Genomic DNA, 27,738 nt, shown 5'->3' on the forward strand with positions numbered 1-27,738 from the left:
AATCGGAGCTCACACCAGCTCGCTGGAGTCCCAGGTGTGCTTCACACCCACACAGTGCCCAGCCTTGAGATCAGATGGCTGGGTCCATATTACACTTTCCTGCCCTTTCAGCCACAGTTCGAGCAGGTCGTAGGCACCCAGTGCGGGGCCCAGTGGGGATGGGGCCAAGGAATCGCTTTTGGGGAACTTGAGCTCTCCCAAATCCATCACCCCTCAAAGCCATCGCAAATAAACACACTCCAAGTGATAACAGTATGTCTACCAGGCCAATACAGCTTTAGCGTAAATTCCCTACATTGCTTTAGTGATCCCTTACACAATCCTAAGGCTGAGTAAAAATAGCACACATGCTATGCATACAAGTTTTGCATATGAGTTTGCATATAAGATCCCTCACTTCTGGGACACCTGGGTGGCTCAGTCAGTTCAGCGTCTGCCTTCGGCTCAGGTCATGATCCCAGGGTCCTGGGATCAAGTCCCACATCTGGCTCTTTGCTCAGCAGGGAGCCTGCTTCTCTCTCTGCCTGTCGCTTGCCCTGTTTGTGCTCTCTCTCTTTCACAAATAAGTAAATAAAATATTAAAAAAAAAAAAAAAGACTCCTCGCCTCTGCCTTTCCTACCAGATTTGCTCTCCTGAGTTCATTGTATAAAGAAATCAAGGACTGCCTCTGGTGCTTGGCATGGGGTCCATCACTGAGGAGACTGGGAGGACCAGACACCAGCCCCTTCTAAGACCGTATGATAACCACTGCTGTAGAGACATGTGACCATGGGGGGGGGGGTGCTGTGATTACTCTTGTCTTGGGAAAAAGGGTGCTGACTACCAGAATAGAAGCTCCATAAGTATAAGGACTGAGTCTGTTTTGTTTACTGCTGGACTTCATCACCTGGAAGAGGGCCTTGCACATAGTAGGCATTCAAGAAACACTTGTTATAGGAATGAATGAATGAACATTGTCAAGAAAAGCTAAAGAGAAAGGATGCCATTGAGCTGGCCTGGAAGGACGGGTAGGAGCCAGTGAAGGCAATCCTTACCACAAGAACAGCAAAAGCAAAGGCTCAGGGGTGAGAAAGTACCAGGGGTGTGCTGGAAACGAGGAGTGAGCAGAAGATCCTTGATCTCGGGAGGGAGCACTGGAGCCCTGCAGCTGCAAGTCCACGCGCTGAGCGGAATGCCTATTTGTTAGTAAAGGTCCTTGTACTCTGCAGACCGCGCACAGAATTTCCAGCAGGAACAAAAGTCCGTCACTTCATAGGCCAAACCCATCAGTTCCCCTCACCTCTATGTTATTTGAGTGAATATCAGCATTTCTTTTTCCAGTTAAGTGGCGCCCAAGCAGAAGTGTTAAGTAGGTCAAATCGAGTTGATGTGAACTGTGTCTTCGGAGACTTCCCCTTTCCACTCCCTCTCATTTCACACCTCTCTCTGGCCTGCCCACTGAACTCAAGAAACCCATGCTCCCTTCATCACAGCCTTGCAAGCTCCAAAACCAGGCTTTTCTTTTCCATGCGAGCATCCATCCTTCAGCTCCCTAATCCCAGGCAGCTGCTAGGCAAGCACACTTGATCTGACACATAAATTCACACTATGGTGAGACAGACATACTCCCCATACGTCCACGGCCTCTGTCGAACAATGAATGGAATTTCAGGCAGGGTAAGTAGGTGAGAAGAAAGAGCTCTGTGGTCACAGAGGCTGATATGGTTGGTGGCAGAAGTCTGAGGGGAACCCATGCCACGGTAAGACAGAGCAAGAAGTGAACCCCTCGGAAGGGCTGGGGTGGTGGCAACCAGTGGGCTTGCCATCGGGAGGGATCTGATTGGAATCCTTGCCCCTAGCTATAATCTGGCACAATCCACTCCAGTGGATTAAGTCCACAGATGAAGGGGAGGGAGGAAAGGGTCTTGGCAAAACCTCCACTAAGGAGGTACAAAGCTTCTGACTGAAGGCGACTCCTCTGAGTGGGCCCCAGACACCCAGTGTACCTGCCCAGGCCCAGGCCAGGCCCAGCAGCCCAGGTGTGCCCCAGGGGAGAGGTCCTGCACCAGCGTGAGCAAAGCCGATGACAAGCTATGACAGTGAGAAAGGCCATATGCCTTTTCACAGGCTTAATGAGGCCCTCAGGGCAGCAGAGGCTCCCCACCATGGGCTTCTAAGCCTAGCGAGCAGACGGGAATGGTACAATATGACTTCAGGTGGGAGCATCATCGGCTACTGGGGGCAGTGGGGCAGCTGGGCGCTTCTGAAGCCTACACCACCGCAGAACCTTGCCTTGCACTCCCCACCTGCCCTCTGGGTGGGCCCCTGTCTATCTCCTACCTTTTCAGCCAGGCCTCCTCTTAGGAAACAAAAACCAGAAAGGTGGAAGGAGATTCTCCTGAGGCTGCTTTCGAGCTTTATGCTTTAGTGCCCTTGATGTTACTAATGAAAAAAGCTAGCATTATGTGTGCTTGAGTCTTTCTGGAGTTGGGGGGCGTGGCTTGCTCTAGCCACCTGCTTGAGTGGCTGGAAAGGGCACCAAGGAGAGCTCTGACTCACTTTGCTTCCACTTCCACCCCAGAGAGGCTCCCCTTGACACATACTCCCCAGGGTTATTCTCATCTTATTGCCTTCATCTGCGGGACATAATCTTCCACAATGCTTATGAATTTCTCAATTTAAAAAGAAGAAAATATAGGGGCTCCTGGGTGGTTCAGTTGGTTATAAAGAAGAAAATATAAAGACTAATGAATTCCACTCCAGATTATGATGGTGTCTGACATTCTTAACAAGAGAATGAACAGGTCTCTTTACTTGGCCTCACTCTAACTCATCTGTAAAATGGGCCTGATGTTCCCTGGCCTCAGTTCCCTGCACAGAAAGGATGCAAGAGCGGCAAGTACTCAGGTTCCTTGGCAGAAAAGTGCGGTATTAACCTATCCTCCATTGGATCTGCTTGAGAATGAATAGGAAAAAGAAGGAAAAGTGAAACTCACATTCATTACTTCATTTTGTTGCTTGTTAACAGGAAAACATAGCAAGGGCAGCTACCCTCTCTTGGTTGCTGAGAAAGTGAGGCCAAGCCAGTTCTCTTAAGAAGAGAAGGATGCCGAATCTAATAATTAATATCCCGTCTCTCCCTCTTTCCAGCACTTTCTCAGAGTACTTGCACTGGCTCTCGCACATGCCGACACCCTGGCTAGAAGCACACAGGTGTGCGAGCCACTGCTCTCCCGCGGCAGCCCAGAGAGGTTATAGTCTCCCCCCCCACACAGCCTGCCTGTCTACACACAGAGACGTGGGCATTTTAAAGCTATTTGTGTTATAGGGTATTTCTCAATACCTGGTCTCAAGGGCCAGCAAGTCGCCCAGCTCTTCTGTTGTTCTTGGGAATCTACGTTCGCACAAGCACCGCGCTTCCGTGCCGGCCACATCTCAGCCACCGAACGAGTGCTCGGTCTTGCAGGTCTAAGGTCAGGAAAGAACGCTGACCCGAATCCAGCCAGAAACAGCAACTTCCCATCCAATTCCCATTGTTTTACACCTTTGTTCGTGTTTGGGTAGTTGTTACAAGCCGCACCGAACACCCCCGTGACTTCGGGGGAAACAGGTGGGAGGGACTGTGTGAGGGGAGCAGAGGCGGGCATCACAGGGATAGCAGCCTGCACCGGGGTAGCCATCTGACAGTCAGAAAGGAGGGGTGAACTGGAGAGGGGGATCTGCAGGGGGCTGCTGCTGCGAGGGCCCAAGCGGCAGGCAGCACTCAGAGGAGCAGGTGATGGCGGGAGGTGGAGGCCGTGCGGAGATGCAGCCTTCCGAACTCAGTACTTGTTTGGACGTGGGAGCAGAAGAGAAAGGGAACTGGAGAAGCCTTGGGTTTCTTGGGGTTTTTTTAAGATTTCATTTATTTATTTGACAGAGACAGACAGCCAGTGAGAGAGGGAACACAAGCAGGGGGAGTGGGAAAGGAAGAAGCAGGCTCCCAGCATAGGAGCCTGATGTGGGGCTTGATCCCAGAACGCCGGGATCACGCCCTGAGCCAAAGGCGGACTCCCAACGACTGCGCCACGCAGGCGCCCCAAGCCTTGGGTTTCTTGAGCCTGAGGTTCTGCAAAACCAGCACCACCTGCTGGAAAAGCAAAGTGCGGAGGGGCTGGTCTGGGGGTGGGGGAAGGGGGTCCTGCCTTTTAGAGGGCAGGGCTCCCACCTGAGGACCACCCCGACTTGTAGCTCTGGCTACACGTGCTGTCCTGGCGACCACGCCAGTCGCTTCTCTCGCTTGTGGGTCCATGGCGGCCAAGGCTTCTGTTCTGAAGGTCAGGTGCCTGGCCGTTCTGGGTGCCGTGGGCTCTGGCCGCTGCGCAGAGGCGTTCCTCCTCAGAGCAGATGTGGAAACAGGGTTTGGGACCAGAACCCAGGAAAGGCAGGAGAAGCAGTGGGAGCAGACCCAGAAGGAAGTCTAACGGAGATGCAGATTCCACAAAGCTCGGCCACTTCTACGGGGAGCTGTGGAGCAATTGTTACCTGTCAGAGTGGCCTCCGTTGGGACGAAATGCCAGGGTCTGCTTTCCCCTGCTCTGCTCAGCCCGCAGCGTGGGCCGTCCTGGAGGAAGGACAAGGTCTTGGGAGAGGTGGCTCTCTTAGGCTGGTACCAACCTTGAAGGAGCAGACAGCTGGGGGCCATCTGCTGACCCCACTACCACGGCCGGGCAGTGGGTCCTCCTCTGACAGGGCATCCGGGTCGCGCATTTCTCTCTCTGCCCCAGACCCCAAAGCTTGCAGCTCTGCTTCAGGGCCTCCCTTCACTTTGTCACACTGCAGAGGGCTGCGGCTCGGAGAATCCTCAGGGAGGGGACAGACAGAATGCCAGCGCATGTCCTCCATTTTCCAGGCAACAGGACTAAGGCCCCGAGAGAGGAGTTGCCTTTCCTCAGCTCCGACAGTCAGTGAGTGGTGAACTCAGGACCAGCCCTTGGTCTGGTCCTCTGGCTCCTTGGCCTGTGCTTGTCCCAAGAAAGTGCCCAACAGCTCATGGCAGGAAGACCACGGCTCCCAGCCTGTGGTTGGGCTACATGTTGTGACCCCCAACTAGCCCATCAATGTCTGCAGGTTTGCGGGGAGATTGAGGGGCTCGCTCCTCAAAGCACTGAGTGAAGATGACACCAGGCCTGGGGAAAAGACTGAGTTCAGATCTCCAGAGAGGCGGGCACCAGAGGGCCTTAGAAGTCGCCCTACATTTTCCCAAGGCAGGGCCCATAGAATGTGTTGGGGACGAGCTTCCTGACTTTCCACCCCTTCCAGGAACGGAATGGCTGCGCTTCCCTGAGGCTGCCGCTTCTTGGCTGTACGTCGTGGGTCCAGTGAGTGCTGGGTGCGTCTAGGTTAGGGAATCAGAGCTTGATTTGAAGATCTTAGCCCAAGCATACAGGGCCTGATGGTATGTGAGGAGGTGTTACCCCCATTAGGCTCCATCCCCTTTTCCCTTTATTTTCCTTTCCCTCATATTCTCTCCTATTTTTTAACTTCGCTCTATTTTATGTGGTGTCTGTTAAACTCCCTCAAATGCTCCCTAGAATGGTGTTATGTGTAAGCGACAATATTAATTATGACTTCTTTGGAGGCCTCCACTGTATCTTGGGACTTGCTGCGGACTGTTTTCTTCTGTGTCAGAACTTCGCAGGGTGGAGCTGGGATGGCTCTGCAGGGAGGCCTGACCCTGGCCTTCGCCACCCTGCGGTGCAAATCACGGTCCCATCGCTGAACCGCTACGGGTGAGCTTCAAATGCTCCTGCTGTCCTGGCGGAGCCTGGCTTGGTGAGGGGCCACCCAAAATCCGGGCTTCCACGGGGCTGCAGGGGCGTCTGTCACCGCTCCTGCTGCACCCTGGGTGTGGTGGCTGCCTGGCTCTGTAAGATCCGGACATGATGCGAGTTCACAGCTGCGGGCGGTCTGGGTTTTGCAAGAGCACATCGCAGTTCTTCGAAGTATTTAAATATCTCCAGGTCAGTCAGTCCGGTTATAATTGCCTTCACTTTGGTGTTTCCACAAGCCGGGGCATTTTTTTCTTCTGAATGGCCCCAAGAGAGGCATTCTTTCCAAGCTGACGCATCAAAGCGTCTACTCCAGGTATGAAGAGTCTCCAACAGCACGTCCTGTGGGCGAACACATCAGCGCCAGAGGGATCGAAAACGAGGCTCGTCCACCTCTCTGCAGAGCTGCCGCTATCGTGTCCAGGAATTACTGGGCCCAATATTGCTTCTAGGGTTCCTGAATTCCTGTGCTTGGCCCTGATGATTCTGTACAAAAGGAATTACTCATTCTCGGGTAGCAAGAGGACGAATCACCACAAGCAGAGGGTGTTTATTACTCTTTGTGGGTTATTTCAGATCACTGGGCAGGAGAGGGAAGGTAGTCATGAAATCTCTTGGAAATGACCTGTACATTGCATGAACTCACCTCTCTTAGCCTCTCTGTCCTTGCCCGTCCAGGAGGGGGCAGGAATAGTAACCTCCACCTTGCAGAGCCGGGGTAGAGAGTGGGAGCGGGATGACAGAAAACACCTGTATAGTACCTGTCACGGAGTCAAGACCGAGCTCCTTAAATGGTTACTACCGTGACTGTGAAAAAGGCACACAGTCATCTGCACATGGAGACTTTGTTAAGTCAGCGTGGTCGGCGGGCCAGCACCAACCGGCGGGCCAGCACCAACCGCAGGCCCCCGCAGCAGCTCGCAGCTCGCTAGAAATGCTATTTCTCTGCCCGGCTCCAACCTGCTGATCGGAAGCTGCTGCGTTTTAAGGAGATCCCCAGGTGACTTATGCGCATGACAGGGCGAGAATCGTCCAATTAAGGGACATCAATTCTACCTTTGAATCTGGTGGATTTGATGGCATTTCTCTTGGCAACCGACGGAGTCAGTAATGAGTCTGTCGATCAAATCGAGGCATTATTTACCTACCACGGTCTGCAACCACCCCCCACCCCCCGCCCCGGGCCAGTCTGGCTCTGCGGTGGCTCTGGCCAGCCTGCTGCTGGCCCCGCTCAACTGCCCCCTGCGGTCACCTGTGCGCTGGCCCAGGCTCCGGGGAGATGAGGGCTCCTTGTTTACTGGGCAAGCACAGATAAGGTTTCTCACAGCCCCACCTGAGCCCGGGTGCCAAGGTAAACTTGCTGTCCAGAATTGCTCCCTGACTGGAAAATGTGTCAGTCTATTTACTTCTCACTCCCACTGGAAAAAAGCCTGGGGGGGGGGCAGGGAGTGGTTGGCCATGATATCATTCTTTCCACGGAACTTCTCAAAGGCATTGCATTTCACGGTGACTTCCAGGCACCGCTTGCGTTTCGCTGCGCCGCACGGAACAGAACTGGCCAGGAGCACGAGTTTCTCTTCCTTCTCCACAGCACTCTGCCCCCTCCCCCCACCTCTCTCTGGGGTTTTTACTCCCTGCGGGTTTTGCAGGCAGCCCTGGAAAGGAAACTGGAAGCCAAGAGGTGGGTGAGAGAGTTTTCCTAGCATTTCTGGCAGAGGTGACCTGCCTCTGGGGACAGGGTTGGTGGCTGGTGGGGATGGAAGGCAGGTAGGTGCTGGCTCCAAGGGGCAGGAAAGGGACTCTCCCTGGGAAGCGGGGGAAGGCTGCTGCTTTCAGACACATCAGAGAACTGGAAAGCAAACCGGTTTTCTAAAAGCCCTACAAAGGGTCAGCAACAGTTGCGGGGTGCATTCCTCAAAATCTTGTTTACACTTCTCTGGAGAAGAGCTCAGACTTTCTAGTTGGGCTTCTGGTGCGCACAAGCCACTGAGAGATGCCACAGGCTTGCATACAGCATGGAGGGAGGCTGGACTCAGGCTGGGGGGCGAGCCCATCACTCACTCCCCTCAGCAAGATCTCCTGCAGAGCCAGCTCGCTTCCATCTCAGGTCTGAGGTGCTTATTAAGAAAATAAGAATAAAAGAAGAGCAGGGCCTTGCACAGACCAGTAAAAATAATGTGCTATGGACTGAGAAATAGGATCAATCCGGTCCAACTTAAGAACTTTAAAAATGTTATTTGTAATTTTTCAATATGTAGAAAAAATCAGAGACTAATAATACAGGGAGGCCCTGTGGACCAACTTCCCAGCTATATCCGTCAGGAAAGACTTGGTTGTGCTGTCCTAACAAACATCCCCAAATCTCAATGGCTGAGAGCAACAAAGGCTCATTTCTTACCCACCCACCTGTCCTCCACGGGCCGTCTGGAGACATCGCGGGCCGTCTGGAGACATCGCGTCTGCTCAGGGACTGGGGAAGAGAGAAGCTTTGACTCTGCACGGCCACGTTGGCCAAAACTTTTGTGCACGGGTTCATGAGGACAGAAACAGAAGTCACTTCCACTCCAGTTCGCCGGCCAAAGGAAGTCTCTAGGCCACCCGTAACTTCAGAGCGGATGGGCAATGCAATCCGACCATGGGCCTGGAAGGCAGAGAACCAGATATATTCGGTGGGCAGCGCTAATGATGGCCACATCGTCTTTAGCAAATATTAGCATATTGCCTTATTTGCTTCAGGTCTTTTTACTTCAAAGGAAGTAAATATTAGAGATACAACGGAGTTCCCCTCTGTACTCCTCTCCAGCCCATCTCCTCCCTCACTTCCCAGAGCTAAGCACTGTTTTGAATTCAGCATTAGTCATCCTCATGCATGTTTTTATATTTTTTACTATTTCTATTGCATTTTTTATGTATCCATAAATGTTACAAAATATTACTTATTACGCCCTGCCAGCTTTTAAGCTGCATACGTGAATATATACAATATCAGAATCTTCTGCAGTGTTCATTTCTCCCTTAGCGTTACAATTGTGAGATCTTTACCTATGTCGACACAGGCTGTACTGTGCTCCACTGTATAACTATAATACGATTTAGTTATCCTATTTTCTCGTTGATGGACATTTAGGTGTTTGCGAAGCTAGAGCAAACATCTTAATACGTGTCTCCTTGTATCCACATACAGACTAGATGCCCGGGAGTAGAACTTCTGGACATGACCACCTACGACTTTACTAGTTCTTGCCAAATTGGTCTCCAAAGTACTTGTACCAACTTACAATCCCACTAGGAGGGAGTGAGTTTCCGTGACTTCACAGTTCTGCCAACACTTGGCATTGGCTGACATACATTTTTGCTGATCTGGTAGGTGTGAATGATGTTTTATTGTTGTTTTGATTTGTATTTCTTTGCTTAATAGCGGAAGCAAGCACCCTTTTGTATTTCTACTGACCTTCTGGGGTTCCTCTTCTACAAACTGATGGCTTATATTCTTTGCCCATTTCTTCCCAAGTGCTGTTTATCTTTTTCTAATTTATTTGATAGATTTCTTTACATGTTACACTCATTGCAAGTGCTTTCTCTCAGGCTGTGGCTTGTTTTTCACTTTGTTATAATGGCCTTTTGTAATAAAGAAGTTAATTTTTACGAAGTCAAAATTATCGATTTTTTATGTTCTCTTTTATGATTGTTTGCTTTCTTAAAGAGAAGTTGTTCTTTATCTTAAGGTCATGAAGAATTTTTCTGTATTTTCACTCTGTGCTTTAAAGTTTTGCTTTTTGTTTTTAGTTCTTTAATCCACAGAGGGTTGATCTAAGGGAGAAATCTAATTTTGCATTTTCCATATGGATAAAAGTCGTTCCTAGGACTCATTTATTAAATAGACCACCCTCTCCCCATGCATTTGTAATATTGTCTCTGCTTGGTACTGTTTCCAAAAATGGGTGGGCCCGTGGCTAGGCTTTCTGTTCTGTTCCAACGTTTATCCTTTTGCCCAAACTCTGTTGTCTTCATTACGAAATATTTTGATAATAAATCCTGATATCTGGTAGGGCAAGTTCTTCCACGTTCTACTTTTTCAAAATTGCTTCTCAGTTATTCTTGGCCCTTTGCTCTTCCAAATCCATTTTGAGAAATCAATTTCTTCCAAATCAGATTGTCTAGTTCCAAACAAAACAAAACAAAACAAAACACCCTGTTAGGCTTCAAATAAAATGCTATCGATGAATTTGACAACTTCATGATTTTGAGTGTTCCGATTCATATTCTTTTGTACGCATGTGCTTATGATTTCGCAGCCCTTGTTAGACCCTCATTTCCTCCTCCACTCACCTCTCCAACCCTTCTGACCTTGACTCAAACACTGCTTACTTCCTGTTTCTTACTGTAGCTTCGTATCTTTACTTCCAGTACTCACCTCTTTCAAAGGTCTCCTAATTCTTCTTTTCAGTGTGCAAAAGGTAAAAGCCAGAGACACATTATCATGTAAGGCGGTGGAGGAGGGGCTCTCATAGTCTCCTGGGAGGAGATGTGCCGGCATAATTACATATGAAAGGGGGCACAGTAATCCTGTCTGAGCTTCCGGAGGTAGCATGGGTAGTAGTTAAGAGGCCAGACTGCTAAGTTTGAATCCTAGCTCTGTCACTTACTGACTCTGATCTTGGGCAAATTACTTAGGATCTCTGTGCCTCAGTTTGCCCTTCTATAATGTAGGGGTAAAAATATTATCTCGTAATATTATTATGAGAAATAAATAAGTTAATGTACTTAAAGTACTTGGGACGGTGCCTGGTATACTGTGTGTTATCTATTATTGTCATTACTAAGATGGGATTTCCAAAGCACATTGGAAATACAGCTAGTTTGAATGTTCAAACTAGACAATGTCAAAGTAACTCATTAATCCTAACACGGAACAAAGACGTTGCTGGTTAGCATTGCATCTTCTCAGTAAGGAGAAGGGCACTATCTGCGTAATTGAAGGTTTAATCATTAGTGACCCTCAGGGGTGCTAGTTTAGTGTTAACTGTGTCATAAATTTCACAGAATCAATGAGTTTAGGGTTGGATGGTGCCCAAGATAATCCAATCCAATTTCCCACCTCATACTTGAAGCCTCTTCAAATAAAGCTATACAAAAGGAAGACTTTTATGGAAGATCAGAAAGGCAGGAATACTGAAAGGACATCAAACCTACTTAAAAAATAAAAAAGAGGAGATGGTAGAAAACTCACATGAATTGGTAAAGGCTCAAAGGTTGCTCAGAGTGGACATTAAGAGAAGCCAAAGTGAAAGGGTGTTTTCTAAGAGCTGATAGCCTAGGTACAGGAGAGAGTCTGATCCAGAAAAATGTCTGTGCCTTGGGAACCAAGGGAGTATTTGTCAAGACTCTACATCACTGCCTGTGTGGGCTATCTGAGGGGTTTGGAAGATGTCCTTCCCCCTCCCTGCCCCCAGGCTGCCAGGGGACCTGACATTTCCCACCACTGGTACCCCCTTTGGGTTAAGACTTTGGGAGCCCTACTGAAAGTATATTCTCCATATAATTTCTTCTATATATATAGAGAGAGAGCTCATGAGGAATAAACCCGTATCAGCTAGGAGACCCTTAGACTGAATTCCTCAGCATAGGCCTAGCTGAGAACAGGGTCATAAGGTACAAATACAGTGAAGGAAGTTCTGCTGGGCAGAGGGGAAGGAAAATGCTCACAGAGTGTGGGGCCCTCTTACAAGCAGGGGAGACCAGAATGGGAACTCAATGAAACCAAAGGGGGGGGACGGAGTGGGGAAATACAGTACAAAGTTGTGGTTGAGCACGTGGGAGGGGAGAGCGAAGAGTGGGGCAAATCACCAGCCTAGAGTTGCTGCTCCATCTGGATGGGAGCTGGCTCTGGCTCCTAGAAGTTTCTTCCCAAGGATCTGGAGAGCCACAGACCTTCAGGGAGTCTTGGCCCCCTCCAAAGAAGAGGGATTTAAATCAAGGACTCCATGGGGGAATCTCCCTTCAGAACTCAGACCCAACGGCTAGAGGCTCTTAGGTGCATGCACTGTGATGTGTCCCTGATGATAGTGGCCCCTTGTTATGGGGCAGCTGTTCACACTTCAACATCTCTTTTGCTGCTCTTTACACCCTTACAAGCTAGACAAGGCAATGTCATTAACTCCAAGTTATAGAAGAGAAAACTGAGGGTCAAAGAGCAGGACAACTTGCCATAAGTCCCATAGTTGGACAGGAAAAAGTCAAGCCAGCTTCACTTCAGGATCCCCACCACTGTCAGAAGAGAGCTTGAGGCCAGAACTGGTTGAGGATATGGCAGTCATTATCTCAGAGCATGGCTGCCCCAGGTGCTTACTCCTCAGGGACCGCTTTGCCAAAGGGGCTGCCCCCGATAGAGGTCATGCATCTGGGTGTGGGCACATGGTATTGTCATGAATCCTGGTTGCTGACCTGGCCCCATTGCATCTCATGCTCTGGCTCTCTGGCCTGTCCCACTCCTCCATTCTCTTATCTTAGTTCATTCATTCATTTGTTCGTTCATTAAGTGGGCACTGATGCACTAGGAATACAGACAGAAAATTGGACCCTGTCACTGCCTTTCACAGTGTGGTGGAGGGGGGCATTACCTAAACTGACAAGGGCAACAAAATGTTGACTCTTCCCAGAGAGGGAGGGAGGATGGTGTCGTGATTAGGATCACAAACTTTGGAACCAGAATGGGAAAACAAATTATGGAAAGAGGATATATTTGAAGGTATAATGACTGAGACTTTCTTAGAAATAAAGAAAATATAAAATTTCACATTGAAATGACATAGTGTTAAACAAGATAAATAAAAGAGGAACTCACACCTAGATATATTGTCAGGGAATTTAAGAACATTAAGGACAGAGAGAAAATTCTCAAAACATCTATAAAGAAAAAGTAGGTCAGCTAAAAAGGAAAAGGAATTGAGGTGCCTGGGTGGTTCAGTTGGTTAAGCATCTGACTCTTGGTTTCGGCTCAGGTTGTGATCTCGGGGTGGTGGGATTGTGCCCCAAGTCAGGCTCTGTGCTTGGTGAGGAGTCTGCTTGGGACTCTCTCTTCCTCTCCCTCTGCTCCTCCCCCCCCCACACCAAAGTAGATAAATAAATCTATAAAAAATAAATAAAATAAATAAAAAGGAAAAAGAATCAGAATGACATGAAACCCCAATAACAGAACTGGACACAAGACAATGAAGTCATATTTTAAAGTTTTGATGGAAGAAGAATTCAAATCTAGAGTTTTATATCCAGCTAAAATACCATTTAAATGTAAGTAAAATCAAAATGGTATCAAGTATATAATGCATCAGATACCTTATCCCAAAACCCCTTTTTGAAACATTCTTGGAGCTAATTTTTTAGTGCAGGAAGGAAGCTAGAAAAAAGCTGCAGAATAAACCTGAAGAAGAAGGAGAAGGAGAGAAGTGGAGGAGGAGAGGAAGAAGAACAAGAAAAAGAAGAAGAGGGGGGAGGAGAAGGAGGAGAAGGAAGGAAGGAAGGAAGGAAGGAAGGAAGGAAGGAAAGAAGGAAGGAAAGAAGGAAGGAAAGAAGGAAGGAAAGAAGGAAGGAAAGAAGGGAGAAAGAAAGGAGGGAAGAAAACATATAGGTAAGGTCAAAAATCAGACTGTGGCAACAAGACATTAAACTAGCTGGTGTTTTGAAAAGATTATAAAATATACAAATACGTGACAAAATTCATGGGGGAAAGAAAGAGAAGATATAAACACGGAATAAACACTGAAAGAAACCACAAACAACAGGCAGTTTTAGTGTAATAATATTATGAAGAATTGTAATTAGGAGACAATGAAATTGATGTAATTTTGGCAAAATGTAAATTTCCAAAATTAGAATAAGAATAAACAGCACACGGAGTTGCAAGTACTCAGTTAAGAATTACAACACAATCAAAGACCTCCCTCTTCCTGAAAAGCCCTAGGCTCACAGGGTTTTACAGAAAAGTTCCACCCACTTCTAAAGAGGAGATAATCACATGAGATATATAAATTGTTCTAGAAACTAGAAATCGGTTTCTCCTTTGTTATAAGACTGGTGTAACCTTTATTACAAAGTCAGATAAGGATTGTAAAAACAAACCAAAAAAACCTACCAGGCTATTTCATATTTGACTCTAGATATGAAAATTATAAACAAAATATTAGTTAACTGTATCCCACAATGTATTTCAAGAGTTACGACCAATTAAGGTTTATTCTAGAATACGGGGAAACTTTAACATGAGGGGAAAAAAACTATTAAGGCGATCTTTACCGTTAATGAACTGAAGAAGAAAAATTTCATGCATTTCATGCATTTAAAGCATTTGATGAACATCTTTGAATTAAAAAAAAAATACCTCACAGAACTGGAGTAAATGTGTATTTTCTCAACTTGATGAAGGCTATTTATTGAGTATCTACAGCAAATACAGTATATGGAGAAAGTTTAGACACATCCCTGCCAGCCCAGATGCCCGCTCAGTACTGGAGGCTTAGCCACAGCAGTATCATCAGAACAAAGAAGAACTAGAGGAAGGAAAGAGAACTACGACGGACCACACTGAAAACAGAACATAAGCAACAAATTATTAGTACCAATACGAAAGCTCAGCCAGTTTGCTGAATAAAGAGAATATTATAAAGATTAATATTTTCTCTTCATCAACAATGAAAAGTATGTTAAAATAGAAAATATTTTAAAAGTGTACAATTTGGGGGCACCTGGATAAAGAAGATGTGATATGAACACATGTATACGTGCGTGTGCACCCACACATACATACACACACACACCACGGAATATTATTCAGCCATGAGAAAGAAAGACATCCTGCCATTTGTGACAACACGGATGGAACCTGAGCACATTATGCTAAGTGAAACAAGTCAGAGAGAGAAAGCCAAACACCGGCGATACCACTTATATGTGAAATCTACTAAAGCGAACTCATGGAAATAGACTAATGGTGTTTACCAGGGGCTGGAGGGTGGGGGAAATGGGGAAATGTTGGTCAAAGAGTATAAGCTTCCAGTCACAAGATGAGTGGGGGAATCTGAAGCACGGTGGTTATAGTTAATAATACTGGGTTATATACCTGGAAGTTGCTGAGAGAGTAAGATTTAAATGTTTTCCCCGCAAAAAAAAAAAAAAAAAAAAAAAAAAAAAGAGATAGTAATTATGCGATATGAGGGAGCTATTAGCTAACACTATGGTGGTAATCATTTTGCAATACGTATGGGTATCAAATCAATACTCCCGTACACCTTAAACTGACACAATGTTGTTCTGGCAATTATATCTCAATAAATCTGGTGGGGGGAGCCTTGACTGTGCATAGAAATCTCCTGGAGATCCTGACATGCGGATCTAATTCAGTAGAACTAGATGTGCCTGATACTCTGCACATGCTTCTAACATGCTCCCGAGCGACGGCAATGCTGCTGGTCTGGGGACCACGTTGTGGGTAGAAAGAAAGTAGATCTGCACCATCCTATGGGCAACCACTAGCCACATGAGGGTATTTCAATTTTATTTTAAATTAATTAAACCTAACATTTAGCTCCTCTGTCACACAAGCCACATTGCAGCTGCTCAACAGCCACGTGTCGCTAGTGGCTACCATATTGACCAGCACAAAAATACAGAACGTTTCCATTATTATGGAATGTTCCATTGGACACCACTGGTCTACCATTCAACTATTAGATTATGTAAAACCTGTACAGAGGATCAAAGCAAGAGTGTCAATGATTTACTGTCAGCCTTATAAGGAGTTAACTTGGACTTGCAGGTGATGGTTGAGGACTGACCTTAAGTGACGGGTTCTGAACACTGCTGTCACTGCATTGCATGCAGGAGTCAAAAGCATGTGCAGTAAATACTAAGCCAATCATACAAACTGAGCCAGGAAACACCTCCAAAGTGAGAATTAGAGTCCCGAGTAATACAAAACAAATCAGAAGCCAATAAGAATAAAGCAAATAAAATAGGTACAAGTAGCAAGTTATATATTTCAGGATGGCAGGAGTGGGGCATGAGGAAAGCTTATAAATCACAGGAATATAGAAGAAGAAGGACCAGAAGTTAGGGTTCATGAGTTGGACACAACAATGCCAAAAAAGAAACACTTGTTGAAAGCATCACAAACACAGTAGTGGTCAGAAATGTATCTGGCTCTAGCTTCCAAATGAATGAATGAATGAATGAATGAATGATCGAACAAACGAACTAATCATCCAACCAACCAAATTGGAGGGAGTGGCAATTCGGGGGCTGGAGGAGTGGGAATACAAATTGGGGATAACGGGAAGACGAGATGGAAGAAATTAAACCACCAGAGAGGGTCTTCGCACAGCTTGATAATGGTGATGCATCCTAAGCTGAGAATGATGACCTGACATTTCTATACCAGAAATGTAACGAGAAAGATCAGCTGTAGAGGGATGGGAAATCCCTGTTGGTGGAAACACTAGGGCAGGGTGGTGTCTTGAGGGCCCTGAGACCAGATTCCAAGTTTGTGTTGTAACCACTGTATGACTTTGGACAAATCAGTGAAGCTAGCGACATTTTATCATCTTAAAAAATGGGGTTAAAGGCAATCTGTCCTACCTGGCTCTCAGGATTGTTAGCCTGGTAAATAAAATCACGAATGTGACCTGCAGTTGCGCCCCTGGGCGGAAGTGATGACTGCCGGTCGGTGAGCAGCCAGAGAGCTGTGGGCTCAGCCTTTCAGTTCTGAGCTCTGTGGCCTGGAGGGGACTCTGCCCACGGTCCCTGGGGCAGAGGGAACTGGGTCACATCGCTGACCCTCATGCTTCTCAGCCGCTGCTCAGGGAGGTTCAGGGCTTTCCTCCGAGGACACAGGACCCCAGGGGACAGAGAGCCCACCGGAAGCGCACCACACCGGGATGGAGTGCCCTAAGCTCAGGGTGACCCCTACCAGAGCCTGGGGGCAGTGGCATCCCCTTCTCCCGCTGCATATCCCCTCAGGGCCAGCCGGCACCCCCTCCCCCCAGCTCCCCAGCACCGGTGTCCACAGGGCCACCTTGTCACCTGCTCACATGCTAGTGAGAACGTTAGGGGAGCAGCCCGTGAAGCCACCTCAACTAACCTGTGTGCCACTTGCCCGTACACGTGGTAGTTTGCGAAGCGCTCTAACCCGATCATTCCAGTATCCGCTGAGGAGTTGTTCGGATCTTCTTTCCCTCGCTGTGCAAGCAGGCAGAGAAAGGAGAGATGACACAGGAAAGATGACATGGCAGACAGATGACCCAAGTTTTAGATGGTTTGTACTCAAATCCTGTGCTACTATAGGCCTTCTGGGCGAGGCCACCAAGGGGGCGGCTTTTCTTTCCAGGCCCCTGGCTCTCAGATGCACCTGCCTGCAACCGGCCTTCCCAGCAGTCCACACGGGCGTTCCTGCTTTTTCTCTGGGCTCTCTCTCTGTGAAAAGCTCTTACTGTACTCACTCCCAGGGCCTACCTGGGTTTTAAAGGATGGAAGCATCGAGAATGGCAGGCTTCTGCCGCCTCCTGGTGACTGTGAGCATTGCCCTGGCAGCCAACCCATTGCTGAATTGCACCAAATCCACTTCTTTGAGATCATTTTCTTTCTTGAAGATACATACTCTGGGGATTTTTTCAGTTTTTACTGTGTCTGGACAGATTATAAATCATGAGATCACACCGTGAGCCTCAGATGGAAAGTCAGGAAACCTGGACTCAAACCCCTTGTGTTTCGTGGGATACCGGGCAAATCTTTCAGCCTCAGTCTCCTTGTTTGTAGAGTGGGAAGGCTGTGTACAAGCTGGAGGGACTGTGACGATTGAGCAGTGCAGCGTATCTGAGGGTCCTGGAGCAGAGCTCGAGGAAAGTCCCAGGTTCCAATGGGTCACCCTCGTGGCTCTGCAGGACTGTCGTCACCCCTGCACTTGCACTGAACTCAATTCAAGTATTTCGGAGAACTGTAGCATTGGAAGGCAGTGAAAGGCAGGCCACAAAGTGGTTGTCAGAGGTTCCCTGTAAGGCTGGTTGAAAGTAGCCAGCAGCCCAAGCGTTGCTCAAGTACTCCTGTTCCCAAACCTCACCTCATATCCACTGGGAAAAGGTTTCCAGAGCAAACTCCCCTCTCAAGAAGCAGTCCATTTCCTCTTTGAGCAGCTCTGCCTGGGAGCAGGTCCTCTCTCCCTGGTGGGTGAGGACCCCACTTGACTACACTTGCTGAGGCCCAGAAGTGAGGTCAAAGGGCAGGCTTGGGGCCTATGCTATATTCTGCCAAAAATCCATTTGCTTTATTCTTTGGTGGCTTAAATTGGGGGGGTGGCTACCTGGTTTTGCCTTTATTAAAACACCTCATTCACGGATTTCCCTGCTATGGAGTGGCTTTGGAGTAACAGATTCTTGCCTTACAAAGCAGGCGTTCTTGAGTGGGTCTCTTGGCCATTCATAGCTCCGTGTGGAATCCGTACCTTGGCGCCCACAGCACGGGAATCAGGGCTGCCATTGCTGAGAGGTCATCTGGGAACAACAAGCCTGGATGCGAGGGATGGAGAACATTGAGGGGACCAGTTGAGGCCATCTGGGAAGAAGAGCACCCAAAGCCAGAGGTTGGGGAAGCGTCCAGGAAAGGAGTAAGAGGACAATGGAGAAGGCGGTGGCAGTCATTTGACAGTTTGGCAGAGAAGATGCTGGAAATCATCTCATACTCAGCTTTGGCCACCTGTGGGAACCATAAGAAGTCACGCAGTCTGGAAGGCTACACAGTTCCTTACACTCTTATTGAACCGGAGTTCGTGCCTTCTGGGAGGAAGGGGGAGGGAAGGGAATGGCCATGGAGGACCAGGTCCCCATTCCTGCCTCTCCTTTTCTTGGTGCATCACACCAACATTTCCCTATTTCTCTACTTGTGGGGCCTCTAGATAAAATTAAGTCTGCATGTTTTATCTCCCCTGCTAGATAGTGGGTGCCTTCAGGGTAGGACCTGGGGCTGATTTACTCATGTCTCTGGAGCCTCACAGAGTGTCTGGCATACAGCAGGTGCACAAAAATGCCCGTTGCATTTAAATGGCCAGCGAGTCATCTGAGTCATTTAAAGTTGGAAACCTGACATCATTCAGGCTAGTAGTCCTCAAACCTCGGTGTGCATTAGAATTATCTTGGGAGCTTTAAAAAAATATATCAGTGTCCTACTCCCTACTCGGACCAATTAAATCAGAATCTTGGTAGCAAGATTTTCATAGTTTAAATGCCCAGAAAGAGCTCATTACCTGAAGGCAGGATGCAGTGAATCCTTTTATAAAGCTGAGAATCGCTTTCTAATGCATGATAATTATCCACTGTATTATGTTTGAGTTATCTCGTAATGCATTTTCTTAAAGTTGAGCCCGTGTACACAAAATACATAGAAATTGAAATTTTTAAAAAGGAACTAGGAAATATAAAAGGGAAAAAGGTAGTTTGCGCTGGTTATTCAGAGACTTGTCCATTCATGGAATGGCAAAAGATTCAGTGTAATGTAATGCTTGAGCTGAATATTTTTTTTAAAGGGGGGTACAAATAAGGCTGGGGATGGAATGGAGTGAGAGAAGGAAGACCCCCGCCTTTTAGTAAGAGTCATTGTGTGACCTGTTGGGGCAGATCCTGGGAGAACCTTCCTTGGGAGTCTGTGTATATCTGAATGTCCTTATGTTTAAATAGGGTAGTAGCGATATAAACCCAAGCGTGGCTTTTAGTTATCCTGAAGCATCTGCTAAGAGAAGCTTGCGTGGCCAGCGCCTTGCCTGCACGGACCCGGCTGCATGAAGATGGCAGAGAGGAAATGCGGACCACAGCACTTCAAGCCTAGAGCCAGGAGGGACAGGAAGCCCCCCGACACCTGTTTCTCTAAGCATGGTCCTGAACCAGCAGCGTGGACCTCATCTGCTCGTCCCTAGAACTACTGATCTCAATCTGCATCATAACAAGATTCCTGGCTGATGGACAAACACACAGAATGTTTAAGAAACATGGCCTTGGGGCGCCTGGGTGGCTCAGTCCGTTACGCGTCTGCCTTCAGCTCAGGTCATGATCCCAGGGTCCTGGGATCAAGTCCCTGCATCGGGCTTCTTGCTCAGCAGGGATTCTGCTTCTCCCTCTGCCTCCGGCTCCCCCTGCTTGTGCTCTCTCTCTCTCTGATAAATAAATAAATAAATAAATAAATAAATAAATAAATAAATAAATAAATAAAATCTTTAAAAGAAAGAAAGAAAGAAAGAAAGAAAGAAAGAAAGAAAGAAAGAAAGAGAGAAAGAAAGAGAAACACTGCCTTGAAGGGTGCCCCACTCCCTGTCTTCTGAAGACCGCCCCTGGCCTTGAGAGGCTTGATCTTTTCTTACTCGCCCCAGTAGCCAGTATGTAAGTCTTCCAATATTTGAACAACCTTTCTGAGCCCTCCTGGTTTTTTCTGTCCATAGGGAAAAGAAAAAAGAAAGGAAATAGCTGTCATCCCTGATCTGAGGCCCAGAGGGAGAGAGGAAGAGATCAAAAGTAAACATCTGTGATTCTGCAAATAGAAAATGAGATGTTTCCCAGGAGGGCTGGGTAGGAGCTCTTGGGTGCGTGGCTGGTCCTCTGTGGTCCCATCTGAGGTGGCTGGGCTCCATCCAGAGCCTTGAAAGGGAACCCCAGGCCTGCCCCTCCTGGGGCAGTGGGAATGCTCAGCCAAGCTCCTGGGAAACTTGAGGCAGACCTGTCAAGGCACAGGCATCAGCAGGGCGGGTCCCCGGCAGCTCCTCCGCTCACTGGAAACCTTCAAGAAGGAGTAGGATGACATAGACCCTGGATATAGGACACTCTGTACAGGTAACAGGGCCAGTTACCGCCTCCTCACCCCCAGCTCTGAGTCAGTGCCTTGTCCTTCCTCTGTCTTCCTCTATCTAGAAAGTGATAGAGTCTCAAGCCCTCTTTCTGCTGTTCTTGTCAAACGGTTTCTCTGCAAGAAAAGCCAGAGCATCACAGAGCAACAGAGCAGCCAGTGCGCTGGGCTGGGGACAAGCATGGGGGTTGGAGGAGTGAGGGGATTAGTGCCAGAGATTTGCTCTCCCAGAAATCCCCGTGATCCATACCTGGACGGGCATCCCCATCAGGGCTCCCCCACACGCTCCCAGTGTGTCCCTTCCTCTTTTAATCTTCGACACTCAGGATAACCTGTTCTGTAGAACAAGGTGTCCATGAACCTTTGTTCTCCTTCAGCACCACACTTAGCCCTTCCTTCCCGAAGCCGAAGCCCGGGACCTCCCACCAGACAGGCTCACCTTGGCTCAGATGCAGTTTCCCTTTCCTTGTTCTGGATTCTGGCCAAGAGCGAGCCTCAGATGCACCAGCCTCGGGAGCATGGATTCCCCCTGGAGGGCTCCTAGGGGGAGGGTGCTGGGGAGCCAGGTTTAGACCAGTGGCTGTGCTCTGCCATGAGGGGCCCTCCCCACCCTGCATCTCCTCTCCACGGAGGTAGAGGAGGCTGGGAGCAGTTCGGTCCTGAGAGGCCCTGAGCTGGTGCTCGTCCCTGCCTGGCTTTGCGCCTTCATGAAGACGCGGAGCTGGGTTTTACCAAGCAACTACTCATCTCTGACCCGGTACCAGCCAAACCAGCAGAAGGGGACGCATTCCTGGCTGTAGGTTGAGAGTGGAAAAGAAATACTTCTTTCTCCGGACATCTTTTTCTAGGTGTTCAGGTCACGGTTTGTTTGGGGATAAAACTTTAAATGTTGGTGCTCTTTAACCAGGAATTCCATCCTCCTGAGGACATTTTCAGGGATATGAACACAGAGCCACACAGATGTTCCCGACGTTGCCCCGTAAGACTGCGTAATGCTCAGCAAAGTAGCATAAATGTTCAACAGCAACGATATGGTTAAATAAATTATGATACAGCTTTATGGTGGACAATGATACCCAATAAAAGTAATGCTTCCAAGAATTTTCAGGACGGAATATACAAGAATCACGTGAATAGAAAAAAGTGGGATTCAGAACTGTACAGAAAATTAGCTACAACTGTGAGCCTATAGATAACGTGGATGCGTGTATGTGTGTGTATAATACGTAAGAGAAAAAAGACCAATCCCTAAATATGAGTAGCACTTATCTGTGGATTATTTAATTATGGTTTTATTTGTTTACTTGTTTCCTTATGTAATCTTTTCTATATTTTCACGTTTTGTCAGATTTAAAATTGTTTTCTCTGGGAGGGTAATCTGTATAAAGGGCCCTCCTTACTCTCTGTGCAGTCAGTTGGCACCGTGCGGGCTCCCTGGGCGCCTGGCTCCCCTCCTCAGTGAGGGGCACAGCTGAGTCCCCGCCCCCCTGCTCCTGCCGAGCAAGTCTCCGGCTTCTCCAAATCCCAGCCAGCTGTGTGTGTGGCTCTGCGGGCCACCAACCAATCCTGCATGTCACCTGCGTCACGGAAAGGAAGCAAGCAAACGGCGAGCTCCAGTCTCTCTCCCAGGGTCCCCACCTGTCTTTGTGGGTCCTGGTTTGTCCTTTTCCCTCCACTCCAGGTCTGTCTTCCCTTCCCACCTGCCAGCCCTAGGGACTTCAGGCCCAACACTTGATGCAGGAATAACCACTTTATGTAGACTGCTCAAGAGCGTCCACAATTGCACGAGGTCTAATCACCCCCAATACCTTTATTTTATATCATTCATAGAGGTTCTGCCTCTCTGATCAGACCCCCCGGATACAGTGGGGGACCCAAAGACACACAGACAAATACCAGGTCCAGGTGTTGATACCTAGACACACTACAAAGGTCAAACTTCCTCTATAATAGCGTGCCCCCTCTCTTTTAATCCTTGACACCTGGGGTAATCTGTTCTATGGGACAGTTGGCCCAATTTCTCCAGCAAGTCAATAGCATAGAGGAAAAACTAGGAGTGAAGAAGAGGGGACAGTGGACTGCTGAGTTATAAGATAATTAAGAGACAGGATACCCAATGCAAGGTTTAGCTACGTCCTGATTAGAATAAGCCATCTTTGAAGAGATAGCTTTTAGATAAACGGGGACATCTGGTCAGACACTAGATACTGGACCATCAGGGAATGACAGCTCATTTTGGTAGGTGTGCCAGTGACATTGGAGCTCTGCAGGAAAATCTCATTTTTGAGATATGTTCCAAAATGACACAGTGCTGGGGATTTGTTTTAAAATATTTCGGCAAAGAGAAAAAAAGGAAAAAGGGATAATGAAGCAGGGGTGGGACATTTCTGACGGCTGTTGAATTCGGGTGGTGGACGATGGAGGTTCTTTTTAACTTTCCCTTTATTTTTTGGATATGTTTAAATCAGCCCAGCTGGGCGCCTGAGTGGCTCAGTCAGTTAAGCATCTGCCTTCAGCTCAGGTCATGATCTCAGGGTCCTGGGATCAAGTCCCCGCATGGGCTCCCTGCTCAGCGGGGAGCCAGCTTCTCCTTCTGACCCTCCCCACCTCGGGCTCTCTCTCTCTCAAATAAATAACACAGTTTTCAAAAAATAAATCAGCCCTGTTTCTCTGGCACATGGTGGGGTTTGGGCCTAAGTCTTTATTTATTTTTTTTTTTAATGATTTTTTATTATATTATGTTAGTCACCATACAGTACATCCCCGGTTTCCGATGTAAGGCTCGATGATTCATTAGTTGTGTATAACACCCAGTGCACCATGCAATACGTGCCCTCCTTACTACCCATCACCGGTCTATCCCATTCCCCCACCCCCCTCCCCTCTGAAGTCCTCAGTTTGTTTCTCATAGTCCATAGTCTCTCATGTTTCATTCCCCCTTCTGATTACCCCCCCTTTCTTTATCCCTTTCTTCCCCTACCGATCATCCTAGTTCTTATGTTCCATAGATGAGAGAAATCATATGATAGTTGTCTTTCTCTGCTTGACTTATTTCACTTAGCATTATCTCCTCCAGTGCCGTCCATGTTGTAGCAAATGTTGAGAACTCGTTCTTTCTGATAGCTGAGTAATATTCCATTGTATATATGGACCACAACTTCTTAATCCAGTCATCTGTTGAAGGGCATCTCGGCTCCTTCCACAATTTAGCTATTGTGGACATTGCTGCTATGAACATTGGGGTGCATATGGCCCTTCTCTTCACTACGTCTGTATCTTTGGGGTAAATACCCAGTAGCACAATGGCTGGATCATAGGGTAGCTCAATTTTTAACTTTTTAAGGGACCTCCACACTGTTTTCCAGAGTGGCTGTACCAACTTGCATTCCCACCAACAATGTAGGAGGGATCCCCTTTCTCCACATCCTCTCCAACAATTGTTGTTTCTTGCCTTGTCTATTTTTGCCATTCTAACTGGCGTAAGGTGGTATCTCAGTGTGGTTTTGATTTGAATTTCCTTGATGGCTAATGATTTTGAACATTTTTTCATGTGTCTGTTAGCCATTTGTATGTCTTCATTGGAAAAGTGTCTGTTCATATCTTCTGCCCATTTTTTGATTTGTTTATTTGTTTCTCGTGTATTGAGTTTGAGAAGTACTTTGTAGATCTTGGATACCAGTCCTTTATCTGTAGTGTCATTTGCAAATATATTCTCCCATTCCGTGGGCTGCCTCTTAGTTTTTCTGACTGTTTCCTTGGATGTGCAGAAACTTTTAATCTTGATGAAGTCCCATAAATTCATTTTATCTTTTGTTTCTCTTGCCTTTGGGGATGTGTCATGAAAAAGGTTGCTTTGGCCGATGTCGTAGAGGTTGTTGCCTATGTTCTCCTCTAGTGGGCCTAAGTCTTTAAATATCTCCAGCTGAATCCCTGCCTGAGAACAGAGCGGGGAACCAAGCTAAACTCTTGATGGGCAGGATGGCGTTCCCCCACATCGCTCCATGTGCCCTTTCCCCAGATGTTTCCCAAAGCTCCCGCTCAGAGGAGTGCAGGCGCGGTGTGTCCCCTGTCCGGCGGCCGCTATGACTGTTCAATATGCTGCTCCTGGCCGAGCTGGAGGGGACTAGCGTCCAGGACTTTCTGTGGTCCCCAGAGAGCTGCAGGCTCCCTTTTCTCCATCCCAGCCTTGACATGCAAATCCAACTTTGCTTGGGTTTACCGGTAAAGACCCAGGCTTGCGCAAACCGAGAGTCTATGAATTCTATGCCTGCTGCGCTTAGGGCCAGGGCAAGGAGGAGGGTGCCCCGCACCAGGACGGGGATGGGCTCTTGTGCAGAATCTCATGGCAATAAAAAAAAGGTTCCATTCCACCCCCAGCCACCCCCTCCACCCTGCCTCACCAATTAACAAATAGTTATTTAGTGCGAGCGCTGGAAGTGAACTTAGAAAATGGTAACTCTCCATCTTAAAGATATAACGCATGAAGGCCCAGAGAAGTGTGCTGAGCCGCCCAAAGCCGCTCTGGCGGGATTTGTCATTTTGGCCAGCTGCCATCTGAACACTTTCTTTTGAGATCGCTAGGAGGCAGGGCCCCCTGCACCTTGGAGACTGGAGGCTGAGGGAGGTCGGACTCATTGCACTGAGCCCTAGCAGGTGGGGAATGGGCTCCTGAGCCCTGGGAGTCAATGCTGCCGCCCGAATCATAGGGGGTAAGATAAAGGTGTGAACCGAGGTGGGAGGGGGCACGGCAGCAGCACGTGTCCTGGGCAGCGGTGCCCACAGAGCTAGCGGCTAGCAGGGGCGGCGCCCTGAGCAGGCCGGTCCTGGGGCACAGGGCCGCCTGGGCCTGGCCCGTCCTCCCCTTCTCTGAGCAGCCTTCTTCCTTGCTGCGTTGGTTTCCTATCCCTGCTATAGCCAGTTACCACAAACGCCGTGACTTCAAACAACACAAACTGATGATCTTACAAGACTGGAGGTCGGAAGTCTGAAACAAATCTGACGGGGATCAACTCAGGGTGTTGGCCGGACTGGTTCCTTCCAGAGGCTCTGGGGAGAATCCATTTCCTTGTCTTTCCCAGCTTCTAAACAAGGCCTTCTCCTGCATTCCTTGACTCATGGCCCCTTCTTCTGTCTTCAAAAACAGCAGCCAAGCACCTTCAAATCTCTTTCTGACCTCTCCTTCCAACATCACATCTCTTTCTCTGACTCTGACCTGCTTCCCTCCTCGAAAGACCCTTGTGGTTACATCAGGCCCATCCGGATATTCCAGGATAATCTCCCCGTCTCAAGATCCTTAATTTACTCACATCAGCAAAGCCCGTTCCCCCCTGTAAGGTGACATACTCACAGGCTCCAGGAAATAGGACCTGGCCATCTTCGAAGTACCATGATGCGGCAACCACACCCTCCAATAAATTCTCATCCTGTTTCAGAAAACCAAGAACTGTTTCAATTACCGTTGACCCTGAAACAACTTGGGGTTAGGGCTGCTGACTTCCTGCACAGTTGAAAATGCACAGATAACTTCTGATTCCCTAAAAACTGAATGACTGAGAGCCTACTGTTGACTAGAAGCCTTACCGGTAACAGTCGGGTTACACATGTTCTGTGTATTATATGCTATATTCTTACAGTAAAGGAAGCTAGAGAAAAGACAATGCTATTACGAAAATCATAAGGAAGAGAAGATACATTTGCGGTACCAAACTGCATTTATCAAAAAAAATCCATGTGCGATCGGACCCGTGCGGTTCGAACCCGTGTTGTTCGTGGGTCAGCTGCTTTCGCAAAGGGAAGCCCTGACTAGCGTCCATACAACACTTGGAATTGTTAGAGCTCCAGCTGGGATCTGCTTTCTTCGAAGAAAACAGAACCTCCAGAGAGTCAGCAGGACCCCGAAGAGAGGCATTGCCAGTATCTTGCACACCTGCTGGACCCCCATCACCGGCAGCCTCTCCAGCTGGGAGGAACCTTCGCCAGCCTGGGGCCTCCCCACAGAGCACGTGCTCCATCGGGGTTTCGGGGTAATAGGCGGGCAACGTGCAAGAAAACCTGAAACAAATCCACACCCCGGATTCAGTAATTCCCTATCCCAATAGCTACCTGAGGACATGCGGTCTAAGGACGCACCGGCTACACCGCCCAGGAAAGCCCCAGGGCCCCAGGGCCCCAGGCCCCGCAGGCTGGGGAAGGCAGGTGCTCTCCGCCACTCCCAGGGAGGCGGGCCTGCTCCTGCCTGCGGTTGGTCAGCGCTTGCCCTGTGCGCTACAGCCCTCTGGCGGCAAAACCGAGTCACCCCAAGAACAGAGGGCACCAGAAAGCCCTGGAAATGCGGATGAGGCCTCAGGTCTCAGACTGCAGGGGAAGGAAAGAGGCAGTGCTCTCCCTCCCTCCCTCCCTCCCTCCCTTGCTCCCTCTCGCTCTCTCCTTCCTTCTCTCCGTCTCTCTCCCCTCCCCTCTTTCCCTCCCTATCCCTTCTCTTTTCCCCCCTCTTCTCCCTCCCTCTCTCCTTCTCCCCTTCCTTCCCCTCTTCCCCCCTCCTTCCTCTTTCCTTCTCCCCCTCCCCCCTCCCTCCCCCGCTCTTCCTCAGCATCATTGCCTCTCTTCAGCCATCCTTTCCATTCACCTCCTCTGTTTATCATCCTAACCTGGCCTGACCCGGCTCCCCCAGCCCTGGAGTCCACATGTCCTTCTAGCTCGGCTCCCCCAGCCCTGGAGTCCACATGTCCTTCTAGCTCAGCGCCTACTCCAACTGCCAAGTTTCTTTTCTGTCTGGTATTTCGCCTCAGTTGCTTGATCAAGCTTCACCACTCAGGGGTCAGTGTGCGGACGACCCACAGATCATTGGCCGAGGCCTGTTGCTCCCGGGTCAGGGGACTTGCTCTCCGCGGGTGGGGCAGCAGAGCCGCCCCAGGTGATTGTTACAAATTCCGATTCCAGGGCCCCACCCTGCACCGGGGGAGCGGCACTTGCTGGAGTGAGGTCTGGGGAGGCCGATGACTGAGAATCTCCCTGAGAGGCTCCCCGGCCCTCTCAAGTCTGAGAAACCCACGGGAGCAGCGTCGGCCTTACTTTCCC

At 48.5% G+C, this 27,738-nt stretch overlaps 1 long non-coding RNA gene across 2 annotated transcripts in view; it reads right to left on the minus strand.

Moving 5' to 3' along the window:
* Positions 1-3,866: 3,866 nt before the first annotated feature.
* LOC130543133 (uncharacterized) overlaps positions 3,867-27,738 on the minus strand; it is a 29,907-nt gene continuing 6,035 nt past the window's right edge. Inside the window, exons 2-6 of one of the 2 annotated variants that reach the window (XR_008958215.1) lie at positions 26,009-26,084; positions 16,922-17,019; positions 9,242-9,947; positions 8,197-8,431; positions 3,867-6,276 (exon numbers count right to left, since the gene is read on the minus strand). This is a non-coding gene — a long non-coding RNA (uncharacterized LOC130543133). Of the gene's footprint in view, positions 9,948-16,921; positions 17,020-26,008; positions 26,085-27,738 lie in introns of both variants that reach the window. The other variant, XR_008958214.1, reaches the window with a different exon arrangement.

Source organism: Ursus arctos, unplaced genomic scaffold (genome assembly GCF_023065955.2).
Source record: "Ursus arctos isolate Adak ecotype North America unplaced genomic scaffold, UrsArc2.0 scaffold_8, whole genome shotgun sequence".
Lineage (NCBI taxonomy): Eukaryota > Metazoa > Chordata > Mammalia > Carnivora > Ursidae > Ursus > Ursus arctos.